General features: G+C 44.9%; 1 protein-coding gene across 11 annotated transcripts in view; it reads right to left on the bottom strand.

Annotated features, from left to right (window-relative positions):
* IL1RAPL2 (interleukin 1 receptor accessory protein like 2) overlaps positions 1–21,780 on the bottom strand; it is a 408,604-nt gene that overhangs the window by 386,270 nt on the left and 554 nt on the right. For 9 of the 11 annotated variants that reach the window (XM_021406506.1, XM_021406508.1, XM_021406511.1 and 6 more), the window contains exons 2-3: positions 17,792–19,161; positions 16,686–16,858 (exon numbers count right to left, since the gene is read on the bottom strand). The gene's annotated coding sequence lies outside the window, so the exon portion shown is untranslated. The remainder of the gene's footprint in view (positions 1–16,685; positions 16,859–17,791; positions 19,162–21,780) is intronic. The other 2 variants (XM_021406509.1, XM_021406513.1) reach the window with 2 other exon arrangements.

Genomic DNA, 21,780 nt, shown 5'->3' with positions numbered 1-21,780 from the left:
CTTGCTCGTATTCACTGAGGAAAGGTAGGGAATCATGGAACACAGCCTGTCCACAAATAAGACCTCTTATCTGAGATTAGAAAGCCCTCACTAACCCAAAGCAAGGTATGTAATTCCAAAAGGAATGACCAGAACTGGGACTTCTGTTTGTGTGTTCTTCACTAAAACATTTGAAAACAGAACAGAATTCACCCTTGAAACCTCAGTTCACCCAAAGGCAGGGCAAAGCACCCCCACCTCCATGCAGCAGTAGAAAGAACTGAGCTGGAGACAACATTAACAGCATCAGCAGTAATTCAGAGAAGCCAGCCTGACAGAGGCGAAAGTGGCTGTGCATCCAATCTTCCCACAGCTCCTAATTCTCCTTGTCATACAGTGCCTCATCATCACATAGCATCAACCACAGTCCTCAGCATAAACACTTCTCCTCCAGAATCAGAGGCAAATGGCCTGAATTTTCATCCTCGGTTTTTGTTGTTTTTTGTTTTTTTTTTCCAGGTCCTTCACACCACATTTCAATGTCAATTGTGTATTTCTGTTTCTGCTCTTGGAGCTAAGTTGCCCTTGTGTGATTCTACAGCATCTAAGAAGGCTCTGTTTGCTCAGCCTCAGGCCCTTGACTTTGGAAAACAGTCAGATCCATTTGATGTACTAGCTAAATGTTATCCTTCTGAAGACTGTACTAAAAAAAATACAGAAATCCCACTACATTGGGTAGCACAGTGTATTCAGTACCAAGTGCTTACACGTGGAAGAACAAGCAGATATTGGCCTAATTCTTGGCATGCTGAAAGCTGAGATACTCACATACATTCTGAGCATATGACACTGTGGATTTAGCTAGCAAAGAATAGCTCAGGAATAAGATCATGAATTTAGCTCTTCTGCCTGGTCACAGTCGGATTCAGGAACTATATTTCACCATACAAACGAATCCTTATTTGTTCACCCAGAAACTCGAAGGGAAAGTTTACTGTACTGGGTATTTCAGCCTGACTAAAGCAGATTCATAGATTTCAGATGAGCAGCAATCTTCTGTATGGCTCTTTCTTGTGACCGGGACTACATAGAATTTTCATTGTTCTCTCTACTTTTTACCCTCAAATTGCAGGCTTTAATGAAAGATACAACATTAAGAGAGATGTTCCCACTAAATTTTGTGTCTAATTTTCATCTATTATCTACCTAAAGTGAGAAAATAGTTGGCAAATGATCACTGCTAGGAGCTCAGAATCACCTTGACTAAAAGCACATCTTTATGAAGCAGATAAATGGATCTTGGATTGCCCTCAAGTGCACAAGCACTATAACTGCTACTAGCCCAGCAGCCAGAGAGCCCTGGGAGACAACAGATGAAAACTGAGGAAAGCAGTAGTGACTTCTGACAGTTAGCTGCCTTCTTCAAATCTCATGCCAAAATCTGTAACTACTGTTACACCCCAGATAGGTACTTTGCTCAAGTCAGGTAACACATTCTGTACTCCATGGGCTAGGGCAGTCAGGTTAAAGACTGAGGCAGAGCTAAGAATGCATCCAGACTATGAGGTCACATTAAAGCTGCAACATCTAGGTTTTCTGCTAGGATGTTTCCTTGAGTTAACAGTATAAAACATTCTAGTTTTCCTCAAAAAAACAAGGAGGTACTTTCATCTAAGCTGCTCACAGTGCTTCTTCAGGGACAGGAAAGCTTAGAGAGACAGAAAACAGCAGCTCCTTTTACTCTAACACAGAAAATCGAAACTACTGCAGCCATGGCTGTGGAAGCAATACAAGAGAGGAGCAATCCTACCATCCTTTAAGTGTACCTCGCAGCCAAGCACCGTGCTGCTGTGCCAGGGTAGATCCAGCCCCCTGCACTCTTTACAGCTTTCCACATCTCCATCGCCTACAGACAGAACAGTTCCTGCTCCCCTCAGAGAATGGAGCCTGAGATTCTAAGCAGGACAGTGCAAGCTCATTGTTCACTCTGGGCTAAGAGGAGAACCAGGCTGATGCTGGCCTTCCCGGCTGCCTAATATGTGAATATTGTCACACCCTCACAATCCGCCCATTATTGCCAAGTATAGCTTTTAAAACCAGCACAACCCTTCATTGCTGGAAGACAACATCTCTTTCACCTGAGAGACAGATTTACATATTGGTGTCCCCAGAAAGACAGAATGAGTTACTGCTCTGGAGACTGTTCCCTCAGATATCTGTAGCTGGCTTTCTCTAAACTGTCAACTGCTGGCTGCACTGTAACTCCCAACGACTTGGTTAAATCCTCCAGGGTAGCACATCCTCTGTGTGCTACGCTTCCTCTATCTGCTTCCCCCCTCCTCACATCTTAACTTCATTCTCTAAACTTAGACCCTCCACAGATCAGGCCATGAAGTGCCATATAGATCCTCAGACGTGAATTCATTCTCTTCCTCCCACACAGCCCTCACCTGCCATCACCTCCCTGAATAGTTACCTTCGCTCTATCTTCTCAAGCCTTTACTCACACCTTGGACTTTTACAGGCTTAGTAAGAAGCAAATCTGCTTTGAAACGTGGCTCTTGACATTTTTCATAGGATTTCATGCTTATTGCCTCTGAGTGACTCCAGATCAGACATGCTCAGTCTATGAAGAAGGTGGGGAAAAAGAACTTGGCAAAGTGAATGCTAGCTCAAGCATGAGGCTGCTATCCTGCCTTCCTCAAAAGTCTCTGCAGGGTAAAGTATGCATTTTGCACATCTACTTGCAAAAAATTACAACTGCTCTCCAGTCTTCTCCACAGGTCAAAATCCAACCCAAACTGAGTATGTCATTAAAGTCATTGGATCTGATAGCACAGACACAGGGAACAGATTCAGTGGAAATGAAAATCAAGCATTCACCAAAAGTCCTTGTGCTTTAAATTCAGAGGCCTTATGAGCTCACTCAGTATTCTGTCACCTGAGACTAGTTCCTAATCCTATCCACCTTCCCACTTCTTCAAAAAAACCAGCACTAATATCAAAAGCTGTCTATAGATAAGCTCCTGTCAGGTCTCCCTGCCTGCTACCTATCTGTCCTCTGCCTGCTCCTCCCCCTTCTCATCCTCACCTCCTCTGTGTCACCTTCTGACAGTGGGGGCGGCCATTTTAGTGGTACTGCCTGCTAAACTGCCTTCCAAGTCACTGAGCAAAGCTGCAGGAGAGGAGCAAACATACACAGTTTTCGTGTCTTTTCTTCTGAGGCTTGGACTCGGCATTTTTTCCATGCTAAGGAGTTGATGGGCCATTGCGTACATGAGATCATGCTCTCCAGGAGATGCAAGCCCTTTGTATTGCTAAGGTGAAAATGAAGAGTTTTCCAAGTCATCGAGAACTAATGAAATCAGACAGAAACAAGAGCTGCACAAGACTCTCAGAGCAGAGAGACAAGTGGATTGCAGGTACATGAAAGGACTCAGTAGTAAGGACATGATTCACTAAGTGGCTTTTCCTTGAACATAAAAGTACAATACAGACTGATGCAAAACTATTTGGAGCTCTAGAGGCAGACGGACACCAGACATCGGGCACTAGTGACTGAGAAGGCTGAAGGTAGCAACTAAGTGCAAATAAGAAAAATAACAAAGGGGTAGGATAAATAAAAGATGATGCAAGATGGTAGGACAAATAATAATAAAAAATTCAAGTCCAGAAGACGCACGGGGTGCTATGAGTGAAGAAGTCTCAATGGCTTGGGGAGACATATCAGTTAGGCTAATTTATTGAGTAGAAAAATGACATTTTCGAAAAAAAGGTAAATTAATTATTTGCCTCAGCATTCCCAAAGGCGAAAAGAAGCTGACAGAAAAAAAAAGACACGCCATATAATTCTCAGAGTGACAAGAAGCAGCAGAGATGCAAGGGTTGGGGCCTACATATCCCTCCAGTGCTACTTAGCAGCTAGGGCACATCCCGTAGTTGAAGAATACAGACAACGTACCAACAACATGCAGAAGTGCTCTGCTGTAGGGAAGGGCTCTGTCTGACCGTTTCCATGAAGCACAGGACAGTCTCTAGGTCTGATCATCCTTTGCCACAGACTTTAAATCTTCATTTCTGCCTGCACAAAGTGACTAAGAAATTATTCCATATAAAAATTCTCCTTTTTTCTTGGTGGCAGCTCAACACTCCCTTCACAGGTAGAAATATCTAGACAAGGTGCAAGGAAAAAAATCAGGCATGAACTTATGTTGCTAAATCAAAAGGGAAACGGGTCAGAAGCCTTTCCAAAGTCATACAAAATTAACACTGAGAAGACTTAGCTACGAGTTAGGTGCAGCGCTGGTGAGCTCTGCCTGCCATGCTGCCTTGCTCCAAGGTGAAGGGGCTGCTCACTTCATTGCACCAATGGGACCTCAGTGTAAGATAATTTTTCAGAACATAAAAAAGCTAGATCACAGTGAGGTTTTCTCTCAGCATCAACATCAACTCTAGGTTTTTTTCCTTTTTGCAACTCACTTCCATTACAAAATAGCTCCCCTTAGCGACTGTGGGCAGCCATGCACATCCCCTGTGCAATGTGTTGGAACGACTCTGTTACACGGATGCCTGAAGATCAGTGACAGCCTCCTACGGCCTCACTTTGTTCCAAGGCAACAGCAGCACTCCCATTGCAGGACACTGCACCCGCAAAGACATGAAATTAGAGGAATTACTTAAGTACAACCAATCCACTAGTGCTAAAAATGGGTTAAATAAAATAATTTTGATTAATAAAGAGGGACGCATCAACCCACCAAAAAGAACACAAAATTAAGTTGTCCTACTTTTCCATATTCTAAGTGCTACATTAATGTTCAAAGCTTGAAACAAAAAGCAGTGAAACTAGACTTGCATATACGCTTGGCATTATTGTTTGACTTTCCAGATGCATAGAAAAACTTCTAGATACCATGGCACATGGATAACATGATTGCAAGGTGTAATGTTATTTAGAGTCATTAAGAAGCAGAATTTCAGACCAGCCTTATCAAGACCGGCTTAACTGCACAAGCAGAAGAAGCTTGAAGTGATAGAAAACTTACAGTAAAGCTCTTAGACATTCTAATAACCTAGAAATAGTCTGGCCTCGTGCAAGTCTGACCAATTCATTTCTCAGCTGCCCATTTTCTGCCTACAGTGAAGAAAATCACATTGCATCACATTATCACAGACAACGTCAGCAGGCGCAGTTACATAGAGATAAACAAACTTAACGAGACGGAAATAATGAATAAATTGCAGTCTTTGATAAATACACTTAAGCAAAAGACCTTTTGCTTTAAAAATGAGGGTATCTGAATGCTTTCTTTTCAAAATGTCAGCAAGTTGGAAGATCACAGCAACTGCTCACTCTAAACATTGTCAAGAAGGTAATCAACAGAGAAGAGAGTAATAATGGAGCTTAATTTAATATAGACTTGGAAAATAAATCTCTCTCTAAACTAAGACACAAGTCCTTTCCCATTATGTTTCTAGAACAGAATGCATGTGAGTCTCTGATAAGGTATGAGAAGTGCTAAACTAAGATACAAACAGAAGTGTATGCAAAATTATACGAGAAATATAATAATTAAGCAAGAGGACGTGCAAAACAAGGGCACGTTTTTCCTCTTCACATTTCACAAATGCCCCTTAAGCTTTGCAGCAACTGAACTGCACTTCTGACCTCACTGGTCACAGCCCAGCCCCTTCACAGCAGTACCTGAACTAAGGGCTTCTAGTGCTTTGTCAGTACGAGAGACAGCTGGGGCATAAAGCAGGAATACTGACATTTTTGTGATTTTGGAAGTTTCCAGGAAATGAGACATACAATTCTTATTTCAGACAGATACTGGGCCGTTGTACTGTCTAGCACATCCAAGTACCCCACAACATGAGCAACGTTTTGCACACTCCTGGCTGCAACCAATGATGTAAAAACCAAGTCCAGACAAGTGAGGTGGCTTTTGCTCCCAAAGAGTGAGAAAAGACTCTGAACAAATGTTTGTGCACAGAAACAACTTGCAGCACAAGATCAGCAGGACCCCAGGCTAATCAATAATTTCAGAACAGCAGTATCTAAAGGCACACGTTGGGGAGAAGAGCTGATCAATGCTTGATTATACTTCTATACTTGATACTGGATGCTGCACGATGCCTGTGAGTGCGTGCATTAATGTAGTGCTTTTTGCCACAAGAACAAACTCTCATTAAAAAGCCAAGATGAAACAGGGTCTAAGAGTCACCTACTGAAACAGCAAACTAGCAGGGAGAAGATATCCGGACCCTGCTAACAGTTGCTTTGCAGCAAACCAACTCCCTAAAATCACACAGACAAAAATTCTGGTTCTGGTGACCCTCTCCAGCTCCATCTTGCAGACAAGACAACCAAAGGAAATGCCATGACTGGTCTCGCTCTCTCACCTCCACTGGGATTGAGACACAAGCCATAGGAAGACCAAACTCAGACAGCAAAGACTGACCATCTTTTGTATTTTCTTTGCCTTGAACACTCAGGAATTACCCATCACTAGGTTCTGGCTTCAGTCTTAATCGCCAGATCCGTAGAATTTTTGTAGCTCTGCTTCCAAAGCTCTCCAAGAGACTTGGCTGAGCAGCAGGCTGGGGGGAATTTCTGGCAATGAACACTAGGCACAGGAAATAACATCCAAAATAGTGTTTTTTAACTAAAAGAGGGGAAATTTAGGTTAGATATTGGGAGGAAATTTTTTTCTTTACTTGCCCCTCTGAGTGGGCAGTGAGGCCCTGGCACTGATGCCCACTGGTGCCCATCCCTGGAGGTGCCCAAGGCCGGGCTGGGTGGGCCCTGGGCAGCCTGAGCTGGGAGAGCAGCCAGTACATGGCAGGGCTGGGGCTGGGGGGGCTGCAAGGTCCCTTCCAACCCAAGCCATGCTGTGATTCCATGATAGCTCTAGTGGGTTGTACACACATCCCAAACTATAAGCACTGCAGGAGAACATTGCTACATCTGCAAGTAGAGAGAATCCCAATTCCCAAACCATGATATAGTGATAATTCAGCAGTACGTTGACCCTCTCTCTGAGATTTCCCCTCACAGAAACATTTCTGGCCACATGTTAAGCATTTCTGTGTTCCTTCCTAGTAGAGTGTCCATTTCCAATCTAAAAGCAGTGCTGTAGGATTGCTACTGGATCAGAGCCAAGCTATTTTGCCTCACATCCATGGATCATAAAGATAAATGCAGAGATGATGAGAACTTGGACCTGTGGCTGATGGTGCAGGGAACAGAAAGTAAACCAGCCGTCTCTCCCACTGTTGGGTTAGCTATGTAGTGCAGGCCCACGTTAGCAAGGCAGAGAATCACACGGGGTGCAATCCCCCATAAACTCATGCCAGTTACCTGCGGGCAGGGAACGAGTTCTTTTCTCACAGAGTCTCTCTGGCCCTCGCTGTATTTGGAGGACATTTTCTTCATTCTCTCAAGGCACTGGCACTGATGGAAATCTAGTGGCAAGGTCTCCTCATTCATCTCCATCACAAATATCAGATTTTGACTGAGCAATTTACATCTGCCTACCGCTTTGCCTGCTTTGGTCCTTAGAGCTACTAAAGGTTAATTTATATCACCGTGAGAATGTCACTGCCTCATCTAAACACATCCTTCCACATGTGTTTTGATTGTTTTGTCAGTGGCGAGGCTGAGAGAAGATCTCATTGTTATTTTTGGTCAAATCACTTATCATAGGCAACTGTCAGCTTCCTGAGCATTGCAGGCTACAGCGTTTGTGTGCTCATGAGCAATTTCATTATCCAGGATGAAACGGGAACTTGCTTTAAATGGCAGCTCCTAGCCACAGCAGTAGGACAGCAAGATGATGGATATCCAGCCAGTGTACTAAATGGTCCACCATGGGAGACTGGGCAAGCACCAGATTGCCCAGCCACAGAGGGCAACAAAATAGGCATCGAAGTGGGGCCATGCTCAAAGAGGAGTAATGTTGTTCAGTATCCCATCCCACAGAGCTGCTTTCTGTTAGAACAAGCTCAGTTTCCCTGAGCTGTGTGCTGAAGCCCAATCAGAGTGTCATCTGTTTTTCTTATTTTTCCTCACCACTCCTCCTTGTTTGTCAAATCCATTTCACTTACAGTTAGCAGAGCAAACGTTCGCAAATCAGGACACTACTAAAGCCGTGCTGGAATACAGCTCAGTGCCTTCAGCATTCTGCTGTACTCTGCCATAGCCAAGGACTCCTCACAGAACTCCTCAGGTTAAAGTGCCAAAGTTTCTGACAACAGAAAGAAAACAAGCCTGATACCTAAAACAGAGGGTGACAGACTTTCACTGGGGTTCCAAGTGTTCCAGGCAATGGAAACAGTTCCCTAATTCATGTTAATTTAACACACTGTTTGTTCTCCAGAAACACCCTTCTGATTTGCCTACAGAAAAAGGGAAATACCTTCTATTGGCAAGTTCAGCTTCAGAAATCTTCTAGAAAAGCTGATCTCCATGGGGTAAGGAGCAGTTGCTCAGCAGAACGAACAAGGAATAAAATAGATTTCCATTTTGTTCTAACCACCAATGAGTAGACACCAGGTTAAAACCTCAGGTTTCTTTCTGATATGAATTTAGGGCTCTGTTGCACAAGCACTTTCAAGCTGAGCTGCAGCAGCTGAAGGAGTCATGTATAACCAACAAGAAAGATTTTATCTTCAGCTGTTTCAGCCAGTTCCACACAGGTTATGAATCAGCCAGTGCAGCTCCCAGTGCAGAACATTCACAGGCTGGAACCTGTGGTGGTTTAAGTTACAGAACAGAACTGTGAGGGCTCAGGAACTGAATCATTGCCGGATCTGTTATGGGTGATGCAATCTCTACAGAGCAGCCAGGAGCCATCTCGTATCCACCAGCACAACTTGCTGGGCTCCTGGGACCTTGGCAGCTGGATTCCTGCAGCAAGTCAAACAGGTACTCAGGCCTCACCTGTTCAGCTGTCTTAGAAAATAAGATGTAGTGTCTTGAGATGCACAGAGATTTCTGAAAGTCGATTTCCTACAAATGCTATGCACAGCGCTGCCAAACTCCAACCAGTATGGCCCTGGCCCTCACTCCACCGTGCCCCCGTGTCTCTCACTGTCACAGTTTCTCTGAGCCCTATTCCTGCTCTGGAAAGAAAAGCTGCCCAGCCTGGAAGTGAAGCAATTAAGAACTTCATTGTGACCCTGTGCCTGATGGCTGTTTGCCCACTGCAGCTGCTGAGCTGTGGCCATGGCCCCAGAAGAATTTCCTGGCCAGTCCGGACCCGTGCTGAATTCAGCTGATCTTTACTGATGAGCATCCTAATATCATAGTCAACATTTTCATTAAATGCAATGGAATTCTCTAAACTCAGATCTCCATCCCAGAGGCAGCACTGGTCTCAGGCAGAGGCAGGCAGTGTTACTAATACACAGCAGATCTGATACATTTTCAGTAAACTTCTTTGGACATCCCTAAAACGGGAATCCTGCCCCAGACAAACGACCTGAGCTCTCCAGGCCAGGAGAACCACAGCAGAATGTAAGCTGGGGCAAAGCAGGACATTGTGACAAGGGGCAGAAGGGTGGGCTGCGTTTGAATTGGGTTAGCTCAAAGCCTGTAACTAATGAAAAGCAATAGTGAAAATTCAACTGCAGCCCCAAAGCAAAAGATAGGAACTGTTGGATTCTAATTCCAACTGCTGAACTTCAAAGCAAGGGGATTTCAGTCTTGTATTAAGTGAAAAGTTCAGTAGATTCAGTCCAGCCACTTCCACAAACCAAGCAGTGGCTTAGACCATCTCAGCGATGGGTAAGACTGGCTTCCAGTGGGTCACTGTCCAGAGAACAGCTGCCTCCAGGCCTTGAACCCACCATAAATTAAATGCTTAATGCTGCAGCAAAGCCCACAACCAAAGAAGTTCAGACAGTAAATCAAAAGTAGAGAGTTCAAAGTCATCTTCTATTTTTAACAGCCAAAGTTTCAGCAAAACTTCTTTACTGACATTTGAAAGCAGGATCTTTGTCATCCCATCTGGGGCTGCACAGAAGTGCAAACACAGGTAACTCCCTGGGCACAGAGCCATGTGTCTGAAGTGGCGTCTTACTCACAGATCTGTCAGTGGCCCCACTCCATTCATCAGGGGTGCAAAATGAGCACGAGCAGGTGGGTTTGGGCCAGAGCCAAGCCTTCTCTGCCAAGACACTCGCTGTAACACTGACCTGTGAAGAGACCACTTGGTCTCTCCAGCTGCCAGACCTCCCCTGCACCTGAGCACAGCTAACGCACAGCTAATGGCTCCATGTCCCTGCACTGGGCAGCTGAGCTCATCTGGCTGCTGCCATCTCACGGTCCTTTGGGGGAATCTGTCAGCAGCAACAGTCACATTTGGGGAATCACTATTTGTGTGCTGGCTCTCCAAAACATCATTCCAAATCAGGGTATGTTTTTGACAGGGGATATAGTTGGGTTCTCTCTTCAGATGCCATTCTGGGCAAGAATTCCTTCACCTTCACAATGTCAGGAGATAAGGCAAAGCCTCTGCAGCAACCCTCTCAGCCATCCACTGGCTCAAGTGAAAGCCGGCAAGCTCTGAGGACGCAAGCCCTCAATCACGAGAAACCCAAACAGCTTTTCAGGAAAATTCATTTTCTTGTCTATTCTGACAGAAAGTTTTCACATAACTGAAGTGACACATTTGTTTGATGGATGCTGCCACAAGCCTTTGCCTTTTCACACTGAAGATTAATGGCTCCTAAAACCAGGTAAATGTCACTCATCCAAGAAGCAGGACTCCTGCTTCAATGGAATAAACAGTCCTCTCCCCACATCTGTGAACTGCTGAAGCAACTTCTGGACACAAGAGACTCTATCAGAGCTGAAGAGAGAAGGGCAGCGCACACAAAGACTCTCTGAAAGGCTGTGGGTACCAGTAGCAGCCAGCTTTGCTCGCAGAAGTAAAATGACATCTCCTACAGAGGATCCCATGAGTTCACCCATGTCTGGGATCAGTTCTAACTCAGAAGAAAGGAGTAATGCTTATAGAATCACAGAAGCACAGAATTGCTCAGGTTGGAAAGGACCTTCGAGATCATCAAGTCCAACCACAACCTAACCATACTGCTCTAACAACCCACCACTAAATCCTGTCCCCGAGCACCACATCCAAACGGTTTTTAAACACATTCAGGGAGGGTGACTCAACCACCTCCCTGGGGAGCCTGTTCCAGTGCTTAACAACCCTTTCTGTAAAGAAGTTTTTCCTGATATCCAACCTAAACCTCCCCTGGCACAACTTGAGGCCATTTCCCCTTGTCCTGTCACCTGTCACCAGTGAGAAGAGACCAGCCCCGCTCTCACTGCAGTCCCCTTTCAGGTATTTGAAGAGAGCAGTGAGGTCTCCCCTCAGTCTCGTCTTCCCAGACTAAACAGCCCCAGTTCCTTTAGTCTCTCCTCACAGGGCATATTCTCCAAGCCCTTCCCCAGACTTGTTGCCCTTCTTTGGACCTGCTCCGGCACCTCCATGTCCTTTCTGTACTGAGGCACCCAAAACTGAACACAGTACTCGAGGTGAGGCCTCACCAATGCCGAGTACAGGGGCGGGATGACTTCCCTAGTCCTGCTCACCACACCATTCCTGATACAAGCCAGGATGCCACTGGCCTTCTTGGCCATCTGGGCACACTGCTGGCTCATATGCAGCCGACTGAATTAAAACCATCACAGCATTGACATTACCAGGGCTACTTCTACATGCAGCAGATTTGCAGAATCAAACTCATAATTAGGGTCTTATTTGAAGAAAGCTCTGAAAGGGCCAAGTTTTTGTCCCTGGTGACTGTGTTGCTATCTGCCCCTCATGTTTCAGCACTCGTGCTGCATTCATCAGCAAGGCCAGTTAAAAATCGCCTGAACCACCATTTGACCAAGTGCTTATCTGCACAACCGCACAGCCCATACCATCAGTTAGGGAAAAACAATTTCCCCAGGCTACTAGAGACAGCCTAATTACCTAATCTGACAGGTTATTAATGGTTCAAGTCAACAAAAAGTATAATGGATGCTGATAAGCACAAGCTGCCTGGACATTTGGCACGTACAACCCAGCTAGAAATCACTGCTATGAAAAGCTGCCACTGGCCACAGGACTAAATTGTCTGATCTCTCAGGGTTTCATTTAACAGGTCTATCAACATGATAAAGAGACAAACTGGCAAGTTTAGTCCATTAGCAAGGGCTGGGAAAGAGCCTAACTGGATGAAAGATATTTATGTTCCAGGTTAATGTAAAAATAAATCTCTGCTTCATTTCTCTGTAATTGCAACACCCTCCCATTTTACAAGGCTACTTTGGGACAAAAATCATGTTATTGTCAGTATGAGGAAGGAGAGCGGTACACATAAGGATTCACAAGGAAATAGGCAATGAGAGCGAGTACACAGACCTTTTTTTTGTCAGACCTCCTGTAACTCACGTGATCCCATTAGAATCTCAGCTTTCATTTTAGAGAGCAAAAAGAGCCCCATCCTTTGCAGTTACTGGGAGCAGCACACCACACATGCGACCTGAATGGCTCCAAGCCAGAAATCATACAGAAAGGAACTCATGCTATCAGTTATTTACTGTAGTCCCAGGGTTTTTCAGGGCAATTCTGTAACCATTTGGCACTTTCCACCTGAAGTATAAATGCCTAGAGCTGGCAGCACCGAGGCCATTTAAGGATGGAAAAAAAAAAAAACAAATATGTTCCATAGGCTTCAACTTCCAGTTAGCAATTCTGGAACAAGTGCAGCACAATGGCCAACAAACAGCTTGCACTTCCAGTACCCACTCGTGAGACAGGTTTTTCACAGACTCCTATTTAACTTTGGTTTGGCTCAGTTCATTGCATTTTTTTTCTTTTTTTTTCTATTTTTTTTCCCAGTGGAACCTTTTCACTGTGTTTTGTTTCCCAGTTCCCCATGAACTCTTTCACCCACTGCTCCTGCACGCAGTCAACTTCTCAGCGTAACCATCCATCGTCTATTGCCCACGCAATGAGGGCTAAAGGTGCTGCCTGACCAGTCAGACTCCTGTACATCTCGTGTACACTTTGAGACATGTCCCATCATTAAGCAAAACTGTATGCAATGGAAATACTTATATCCACGTCTGTAGACTCCCTGCAACATGACACCACCACCTTGGAAAAGTAAGCGAGGAGACATCTATCTGCATAAATGCACCCTGGAGAACATGTTTGACTGAGGCTTGACATGAAATGATTTCAGTCAAGGATGTTCCACTTTTACAACAGCTTGTACTTGCTGAAAATACAAGTCCTGGTGGCTCACTCAGTGCTTGCATTGCTTACAGCACTTTAGACCTTCAGCCCAGCTTCTATTCCAGATAAAGCAACTATTGATTTCCTTGGATATTTCTTTTCCTATGCCAGCAGTAAAATAATGGATATGTACATGCTCACTCTGCAGCAGACTCTAATTCTTTAAACCACAACAAAGAGAAATGACAAGCAATTTTAGTGGAACTATGAAGAGAACCATATCAAAATCAGAGAGTTTCATTAATACTGAAATCTTCTACCACATTCTCAGAATCACAATACAACTAGCGAATACCAATGGTTCACACTCTCCTTAAGACTACTGGTGATACTGGAAACTGCAGACACTAAATGGATGTAGTTAAGGCCGACAGAGAGGGTAAGGCACAACACGAACTGCAGGATGTTACCAGCCCAGGTACTGCTGTTTTGCCACTGCCTGAAGAGGATTTTGATTTTCTAACATGGGACAGAAGAAGCTGCCTCCCACAAAACGCTGCGGGAAGTCTGCAACTCAGAAACCTCAAGGAAAACAGTCCACTGCCACCAAGCAGGCCCTCTGGCCAAAACCCCTCCCCAGCAGGCAGCTGTTGTGCTCAACACGTGGATTGTACATTTGAACACCACAGAGCAGGCAGCTGGTATTAAAGCAATTCAAAGAAGGCCTCTACTACCAAGAAGGAATGCAGATGTTTTTTCTAATTGGGTGAAAAAAGTGGGTAGTGATACCATCACTGCTTAATACAAAATTACATAAACTTACTCTCAGGCCAAAAAGGCAACTACTCCATTGTATTACGTTCTGTATAAATGACTTAGACCTGTCTCTCTTGTTCTAACCAGGAAATACAGGCAATCAGCTTTAACCATCCCAGGACTGCTCAGCTCTCTGGCATTCCTCACTTGCCTCTCAGTATCTTCTAGGTCAGGCTTTGCTCATCACTGTGGAGCAGCTGGCCGTGCTGGAGGACTCTCCCACTCACATGCAATGACCTCTCAGACCCACTGTAAAGACGAGGCTTCCACTATGCACTGCCAACGAAGTCCTCATCAAACCAAGCTCCTGGTACCACAGATGACATTGTATACAACATCCACTATAAAGACACACGCAGAAAATTATTCTCTAAGTGCACAAACATTTCCAGCAAAAGAACATTGGCAAATATGATATTAAAAGCCCAGGAAAACATCTTTACACAGCATACAGTAACCTGCAGTAACCTGGGGTCCTGCTATTCCTTTTCTCATTTCGGGGGTAGGAATTCACGTAACTTCCATCCATGGGTAGGATCTTCAGATTTCTATCTGAATGTTTTGTACACTCTAAGGCTGAGAAAGCCAGTAAGGCACAGATCGAATGCGTTGCCTACTACTGAATTACAAAACTGCAGAAGACTTGAGAACACATGACAGCAAAAATACACCAAGCAGCATAAAGGTACCAAAAAAAATGTAGGTAGCACTAGAGAAATAGCCTTAGGCTGTTATTTCTCCTGCATACATAAGAAAAAAAAAATCAAACAAAAAAAGCATATTTGTAACTGTATTTCATCCTTCTGCACTCCCCGCTGCCTGAAAGCCGGAGGACAATGTACCATTTAGGCTTGCTTGAAAAAGCTACTTGCTTCGGGCTGTGTTCGGATCTCACTGAACCTTTTACTTTCATTCCGTTTGAGCTGTCAAAGCTCTCATTTAGTTTGATCACAACACGCTAAGATTTAAAAAAATGTACACTTCCTCAGCATTGTGGGCAGTTTTTTCCTGGAACTTTTTTTGTATTTTTACATGTACCACGAGAGGGAGCAATGAGTTCACCTTCCGTTCCCAGAAGCGCACAAGTAAGCAGCTCGGCATTGTCATTAAGCTCGAACTTGGTCACAGGAAGAGTTTGTAATGCTTCGACACAGCACATGGGTCCTACAAGACAGACAGTTCTTTGCTTTGAGAATGGGTTGTGCCACATCCACTCAAAAAAAACCTCCACAGCTGGTGAGTATTTCCAATTATACAGAGTATACACGTGGAGGTGGGAAAAACAAGATGCTTCCAGCAGCACGGACTGCTTCTAACTGCCATGTACTGCACTTTCTCAGTAAATACCTGTGACCTGAAATCAGCTCCCTGCAACATCCTCCTCAACTACTGTCGCAGCTTCAGTAGAAACACGGCCCCAAAGAGGGAACAAGCTCTTTGCAGGGGAGCATCTCCCTGCTCATTCCTTTCCTCAACACTCAAACCATTCAAACTCATAATTTTTAGTGTTATCAAAGTGCATAGTTACAATGCAGAAAGGAATCTCAAACCTGGGCAGTTAAAGGTTGTTGCTGACACTGCCATGAAAAGCTAAAATCTCATTACAGCGGAGTACTCACACAGGTGTTCAGGTCTATTGACTCTTAATCTATAGGAGTTTTAATTACCATTTTTAACACAAGTACAAGACACAGCAACTTAAACATCCTTACACACTGCTGGGTAACGATGGACTATAACTAGATGATTTCTGGGAAGAGGTGACAAAAACAGAGCCCTCTGCCTCGCACATTCCTCTTGAATAAGGTGAGATGCTGTAGTTATCCAGCTTTGCTCGGGTCCCACAGTTAGCTTCAAACGTGTGCATGAAGGCTTTGCTCAGCTCAGACAGCCACTTGGATGTTTTCTCTTGAAAATTCACTTGGTAACAGCATGACCTGTTGCAGGCCAACACAAATCAGACCCGAATCACTTTGCGTCTCCACTATTAGCAACCAGAAGCTGAGCTGCCGTGGTCAGACAGGTGTGGGACAGCCCAGAGCCCAGTCAGCCTCAGTACCCAAATGAATCCAGCAGAGGGAGTCCCCAAATCACCCAGTGACCAAATGCGAGGCTCTTCGTCCTTTTCCTTAAAGCCTTCTTGCCAAAAGGCAAGAATCAGACAGAGAAGCAATCCACAAAACAGTGCAAAGGCCTCACTACAGCTGAATGCAGCAAAATCCCTTGCAGATAAGGAATAGCTGCAAATACAGCAGTAGGCACACAAGTAAATACACTTACTTCTGTAGACTTTTACCTATCAACAGGCAGCTTTGCTTAGTTTTTGACCAGAGGATGGATGCACACACTCTAAGGGTTTCTACAGTTATGCCTACTATAAAATTTTTAACATATTAAATTCAGTGTTATTAAAGGGACATTCTAACAGTTCACCCAGCAAGGCAGAGCACGGCCAGCACTTAACATACCCAGGCCACCGCAGTACCTTTCTGGTATCATTCCATCCCTCCATGCCTCACTTCCCCATGCAAAACATCAGCGCTAGCAAGAAGTGCCAAAAAGAAAAAGGATGAAGCAGTAACGCTGCAGAAGAGGGACAGAAATAAACCAGTTTGTGTAAGAGCCTTTGCACCTTACCAGACTGCTCACCTTCTTTGAGGTGTTGTGTCTTTGATCCCTGTTTGCAAACACGTGAGTTGAACTAGTCATAGCACTGCCGTGCTTGGGAAGAATTGAGTATCCATTCTCCATCTGCGTAAAGGAACCCTGGAGGACCAGTCGATACTGAAGAACAACATCTAACATCTGGTAGAAGGCATTTCCTAAAAAAAAAAAAAAAAAGTTGTTTTTATTTTTATCTTGGATTTGTGCTCCCTCCCTAACCTCTTCCAGATTTTTATCTTCACTTATAACCTACAGGGTTTGAGAAATAGTCCATTATGCTGGAAGAACACTTAGAGCATTATGTTTGGGTTGTTCAAGACCTCTCACAATACTTTATCGTGTAATTCCAACAGGAATCTCTTACAACTTCTTGCATGCCAGCCCTTCATGAACAGTCCCCTTCGAGAACCAAATACACAAAGAGAAGACTGAAGCTCCCTTTATTTTCCTGTCTGAAACAAAAGGCCCGCAAAGGGAGAAGAGAACAGCTCTAAAATTCAGACAGCAAAACTGATTTGGATGGTGACACAACAGAAGGCTGCTCCAGGCTGGCTGGTCACAAAGCACTCGGTGACAGCGGTGTCCATCATCCAACACAATGGCTTCTCCAGAGGGAGCCTGCAGTACCACAATTACCATTTGTTTTCCAACCAATATTTTACTGTGCTCTTGAATATGCAGCACAGAACGGGAAGCAGATTTGCCTTGCACTGTGCACACATTTTTTCCAAGCAGTCAGGTATGCCTCATCAGCAAAAAAGCAGTTACATTATTTTCAGAAGTTATTAAGTGAAATGGGAAACCAGCATACTGTGATTCTATTACAAAAGAGTTACTGCACTCAAGTGCTGTTGGTGTAAGAGGTATCAGCTGACTTCAGACAATCTAGCTAAGCCGAGCAGGGCTCTGTCCCACAAAGTTCAGTCTTCCAGCTCTCCAGCATTTGTAGGATTGCCACATAACCTAGATCTAAACCCATAAAAAGAAGTGCTGACCTTCTGATTCACCCGGACCCTCAGAAAGCTGTGTAAAACAAACATAACGAAATATCAATTCAACTAATGAGAATATGAAACAATATGGAGAGGTACCTTGGCATTAAAGATGCTCAGCACCCTTCAGGATCTAGTCCCTAAGGCATCAAGGTGACTCAGAGCTCTCCTCAGAGCGGCTTCTGCTTTATTCAAGTTCTGTGCTGATGTCTCTAAGGCAGCGGTCATCATCTTCAAGCCAACGAAGATCCATGCTAAGCTGGTAAACCACCTCCTTGGATATTCAAGAAGTTTCTCCTGTTAACCCTGGCAAGTATTCCATCTCATAACTTTGTTGTGATGCAATTATGGACAGGCTTTGCTTTAAAAGTCTAAGTATTAATCTTTAAATAAGAAACTATATTTTAATGAGGCTCTATAAAGAATGCTGACACTCATGATGTGCCCTTAAAACAAACTAAGAAACATTTCAAACACAGCATGTATCAGGACCCTCCCAAAGTTACAACCCTGCTGTCATCTCTAAATACACACATACACCGCCTTTCATCCTTCCAACACTTTCAAACAAGGAAAACTTCATAATTTATCCCTCACATTTTACTTTGGGGGCCAAAGAAAAGCAAGAAAGCAGTAGCAGCAAGGTTGGTTAAACACAAAATTATGAAAATATCGCTCAGATCACGCTTTTTCAGGGCATTTTTCAATGACGTTGGGCAGCAAGTATGAAACAGGTTCTCCAGCTCACAATAAGACACAATACAGCTCCAAGATACTATATCAGAAGTCTAACCAGCAGTATAAATGGGACTTGCCTGAAGCCATCCCAGAAAATCCAAACAGAAAAGGAAGATTAAATTGTATCTGAGAAAGAATGGCTAAAATATATTCATCCTTGAAAGGTTCCAGGAATAGTATGATTCACCCAATCATAAAGAGAATGCTAGAAAACTAACCTAATGGAATGAAGCACCTTGTAGCGATGTGCAAAAACTCAAAATAGGACTAACCACCTCATCCAGCCATTAGTGATAAATACTATTTTCACCTCAATTTCAAAAGAGAAAGCACTCGCAAAACGCATCTGAGGGAAGAAAAATAGCTTTCTGATAAAGAGCTCTGCTGAGGACATTGCAGAAAAATACTTTCCACAAAAATCAGCCTGCGTTCTATGGCTGTTGCTAAACTAGCAAGGTGTTAACGAGGCTTTATCTGCTGGTTTGGGTGTTCTGGGATTTGGTTTGTTCGGAACTAAGTAGCAGTAAAACACGGTCGCTTTTGGCTTTGGGAGATCTCACTGGAGTTCCACCGTCTGGTCTCCAAGATTTAGGATCTTCTCTCTGGGCACAGAGATGCACGGGAAGGAGGGTTACGCAGGTGTTGCACACACAACACGTTCCTCTATGAGGTTCTGATGGACATTCCTGAGGCCAGAAGAAATTCAGTGGCTCAAATTCTGTTTCCTGAAACTGAAAGAAATTCTATTATAGACACTTGCATACAACCAGTGTTCTTTCCAACATGAAAGAGGTCCTCAGCCTTCTAGCACAGGTAAGGTCTTCCATGCATGAATCCAAAAGCTGCTAAAAAAACACAGCTGCAAACATTGAAAACACAGGCAGTTCCTTAAATCACTGAAGCATGAGGGAATGTGTTAGGAAGAAAAGCACACACACACACACACACACTTACAGCACTTCCACCACGTCTAGCACACACATCCTGGTTACCTATTAGTGGAACAAATGTATGGTACAGTTGCTTAAAATCATAGGAAACATAACTGCATAAGAACATGCAGAAATCTGGTATTTCATTTTGTTTAATCTGTATAGGGAAAAAAAAAAAAAAACATTTAACATAAGCTCTCCTGTGTTGGAACAGCGTTGGCTTCCCTCAGCCCACACCATCCAGGCAATTCATGGAGCGAAGCCCCTGTCTGTAAGCCAGGTATTTCCTTTAGTGTGCCTGGGAACTTGTGGGAGATGGAGAAGACTAAAGGTTTTCTCTCCCCATTCTAAGGGGTACAAGTATCTAGCCCTCTGCCCTTCCATGAGGCTACAGAAAGACACTGTGTTTTCTACACACTTCTCAAAAAGGGAAGATGACTTCCAGACTCCCAAAACAGCCTCAGCTGAAAGCAACATCCACGTGTGTGGACCCAGGGATTCAGCTGCACGATGTCTCCCTTGCTGTGCTCCCCTCAGCACTTAACCCCATGAGATGGCTCTGTGACCTCCCTCCAGGACAGCCATCACCACACTTGCCCAGAACACACCAGCAGCTGGACAGCTCCATCTGCAAGCCCTGCTGCTCAGAGCTTCATCTTTCTTGCAGAGAGGTAGCTCAGGAATCATGGAATTGTTTGAGTTGGAAGGGACCCTTACAGGTCATCTGGTGCAACTCCCTTGCAATGTAGGGACACCTACAGCTCCACCAGGTGCTCAGAGCCCCATCCAGCCTGACCTTGGGTGTCTCCAGGGATGGGGCACCACCACCTCTCTGGACAACCTGTGCCAGTGCCTCACTGCCTTTAACGTAAAGGATTTTTTCCTTATATCCACTCTAAATCTCCCTTCTTTAGTTTGAAACCATTTCCCCTTGTCCTGTCACCACAGACCCTGCTCAAGAGTCTGTCCCCCTCCTTCTCACAGCCCCTCTAGATACTGACAGGCCGCTCTCAGCTCTCCCCGCAGCCTTCCCTTCTCCATGCTGCACAGCCCCAGCTCTCAGCCTGTCCTCGCAGGGAGCTGTTCCATCCCTCGCATCATTTTTGTGCCCCTCCTCTGGACGCGCTCCAGCAGCTCCGTGTCTCTCCTGTGCTGAGCACTCCCCATCTGGACGCAGCGCTCCAGGTGAGGTCTCACGGCGCAGAGCAGAGGGGCAGATCCCCTCCCTGGCCCTGCTGGCCGCGCTGCTTTGGATGCACCCAGGATCCAGTTGGCTTTCTGGGCTGCGAGGGCACAGTGCTGGCTCATGCCCAGCTGCCATCCACCAGTACCCCCAAGTTCTTTTCCAACGTGACACTGAAGACACTGGTTCTGGAAACTGCTACAGCCTTAATCAAGTGGGTTTTTTAAGAGAGGGCAAGATGTACATGCTACTGCCTTGCTCTGACAGCTGAAGGCGAGCTCTACCTGCCATGGGCAAAGAGCTAGCTTTACACTCGAGTTCTCCTCTCGCAACACAGTTCCATAAATGTAAGTAAGATCTTGAAAAGATAAAATGAGAGAAGGCAGTTTGAAGTTCAAAAATGAAAGTCGGGATCTGAACAGAACAAGAATCTGTGAAACATCATGAAAACTCTGCGTAAAAGCCACTTTCTGCAAGTGCCGCCCTGGTAGCCATCTTTTAAAAGAGCATAACGTTTTCAAGAGAAGACATCGCTAAGTGCTGTAAGAGCTCTCCCACAGCTTCTCATGGAGGGCGCTGCAGGAAGGGGCTCACAAAGGCATTGCTTCAGGCCAGACACAATTTTTGCAGCAAAAGGAATAAAGTTGAGAGCTGACCCGATGAAGAGCCCTGGTGGCCGAGCAGGGCAGTGAGACAGCAAGGAGGTCAGTCAGACAGCAGCACTACAGCACGAGCACAGCCCAGAGCAGTGAGAGAAGAGAGGGGGACAACAGAGCAAGGTGTGCCTTTGTGGGCTACCGAGCCAGGAGGAACCGACAGCTGACTCAGTCACACGTGTGGGTCACAGACTCAGGAGGCATCTCCCCACCGACAGCTTTCCAGAGACAGGGAACCCAGAACCCCACAGGCAGTGCTGCTCAAGGGTTACTTTAATATCTGTGCTTCGTTTCTAGTAAGTTTGTCTGGCTTCAACTTTCAGCCACTGTTTTTTGGATTCGATTTTCTTTAATCCCTGTTTTGCTGCGCTCCCTCTAAGTCCCTAGGAAATGGCATTTTACACTTTATTCTCATCGTCCAAAATCTCGACCTCGGGAGTTTGTCACCAATGTACGTCGCTCCCCAGCAGTGCACTGCAGCAGGAGCACAGAGCTGCTGCGGGAAACGTCGTCCTCCTGTCAGGGAACGCCAGCGCGGACAACAGACCTGAAACAGGAGCGGATCCCTCGCACGCTTTT

This window comes from Numida meleagris, chromosome 8, assembly GCF_002078875.1.
Source record: "Numida meleagris isolate 19003 breed g44 Domestic line chromosome 8, NumMel1.0, whole genome shotgun sequence".
NCBI classification, from domain to species: domain Eukaryota; kingdom Metazoa; phylum Chordata; class Aves; order Galliformes; family Numididae; genus Numida; species Numida meleagris.
The sequence above is the reverse complement of the archived record's forward strand: the minus strand, read 5'-3'. Positions and strand labels throughout refer to the sequence as shown.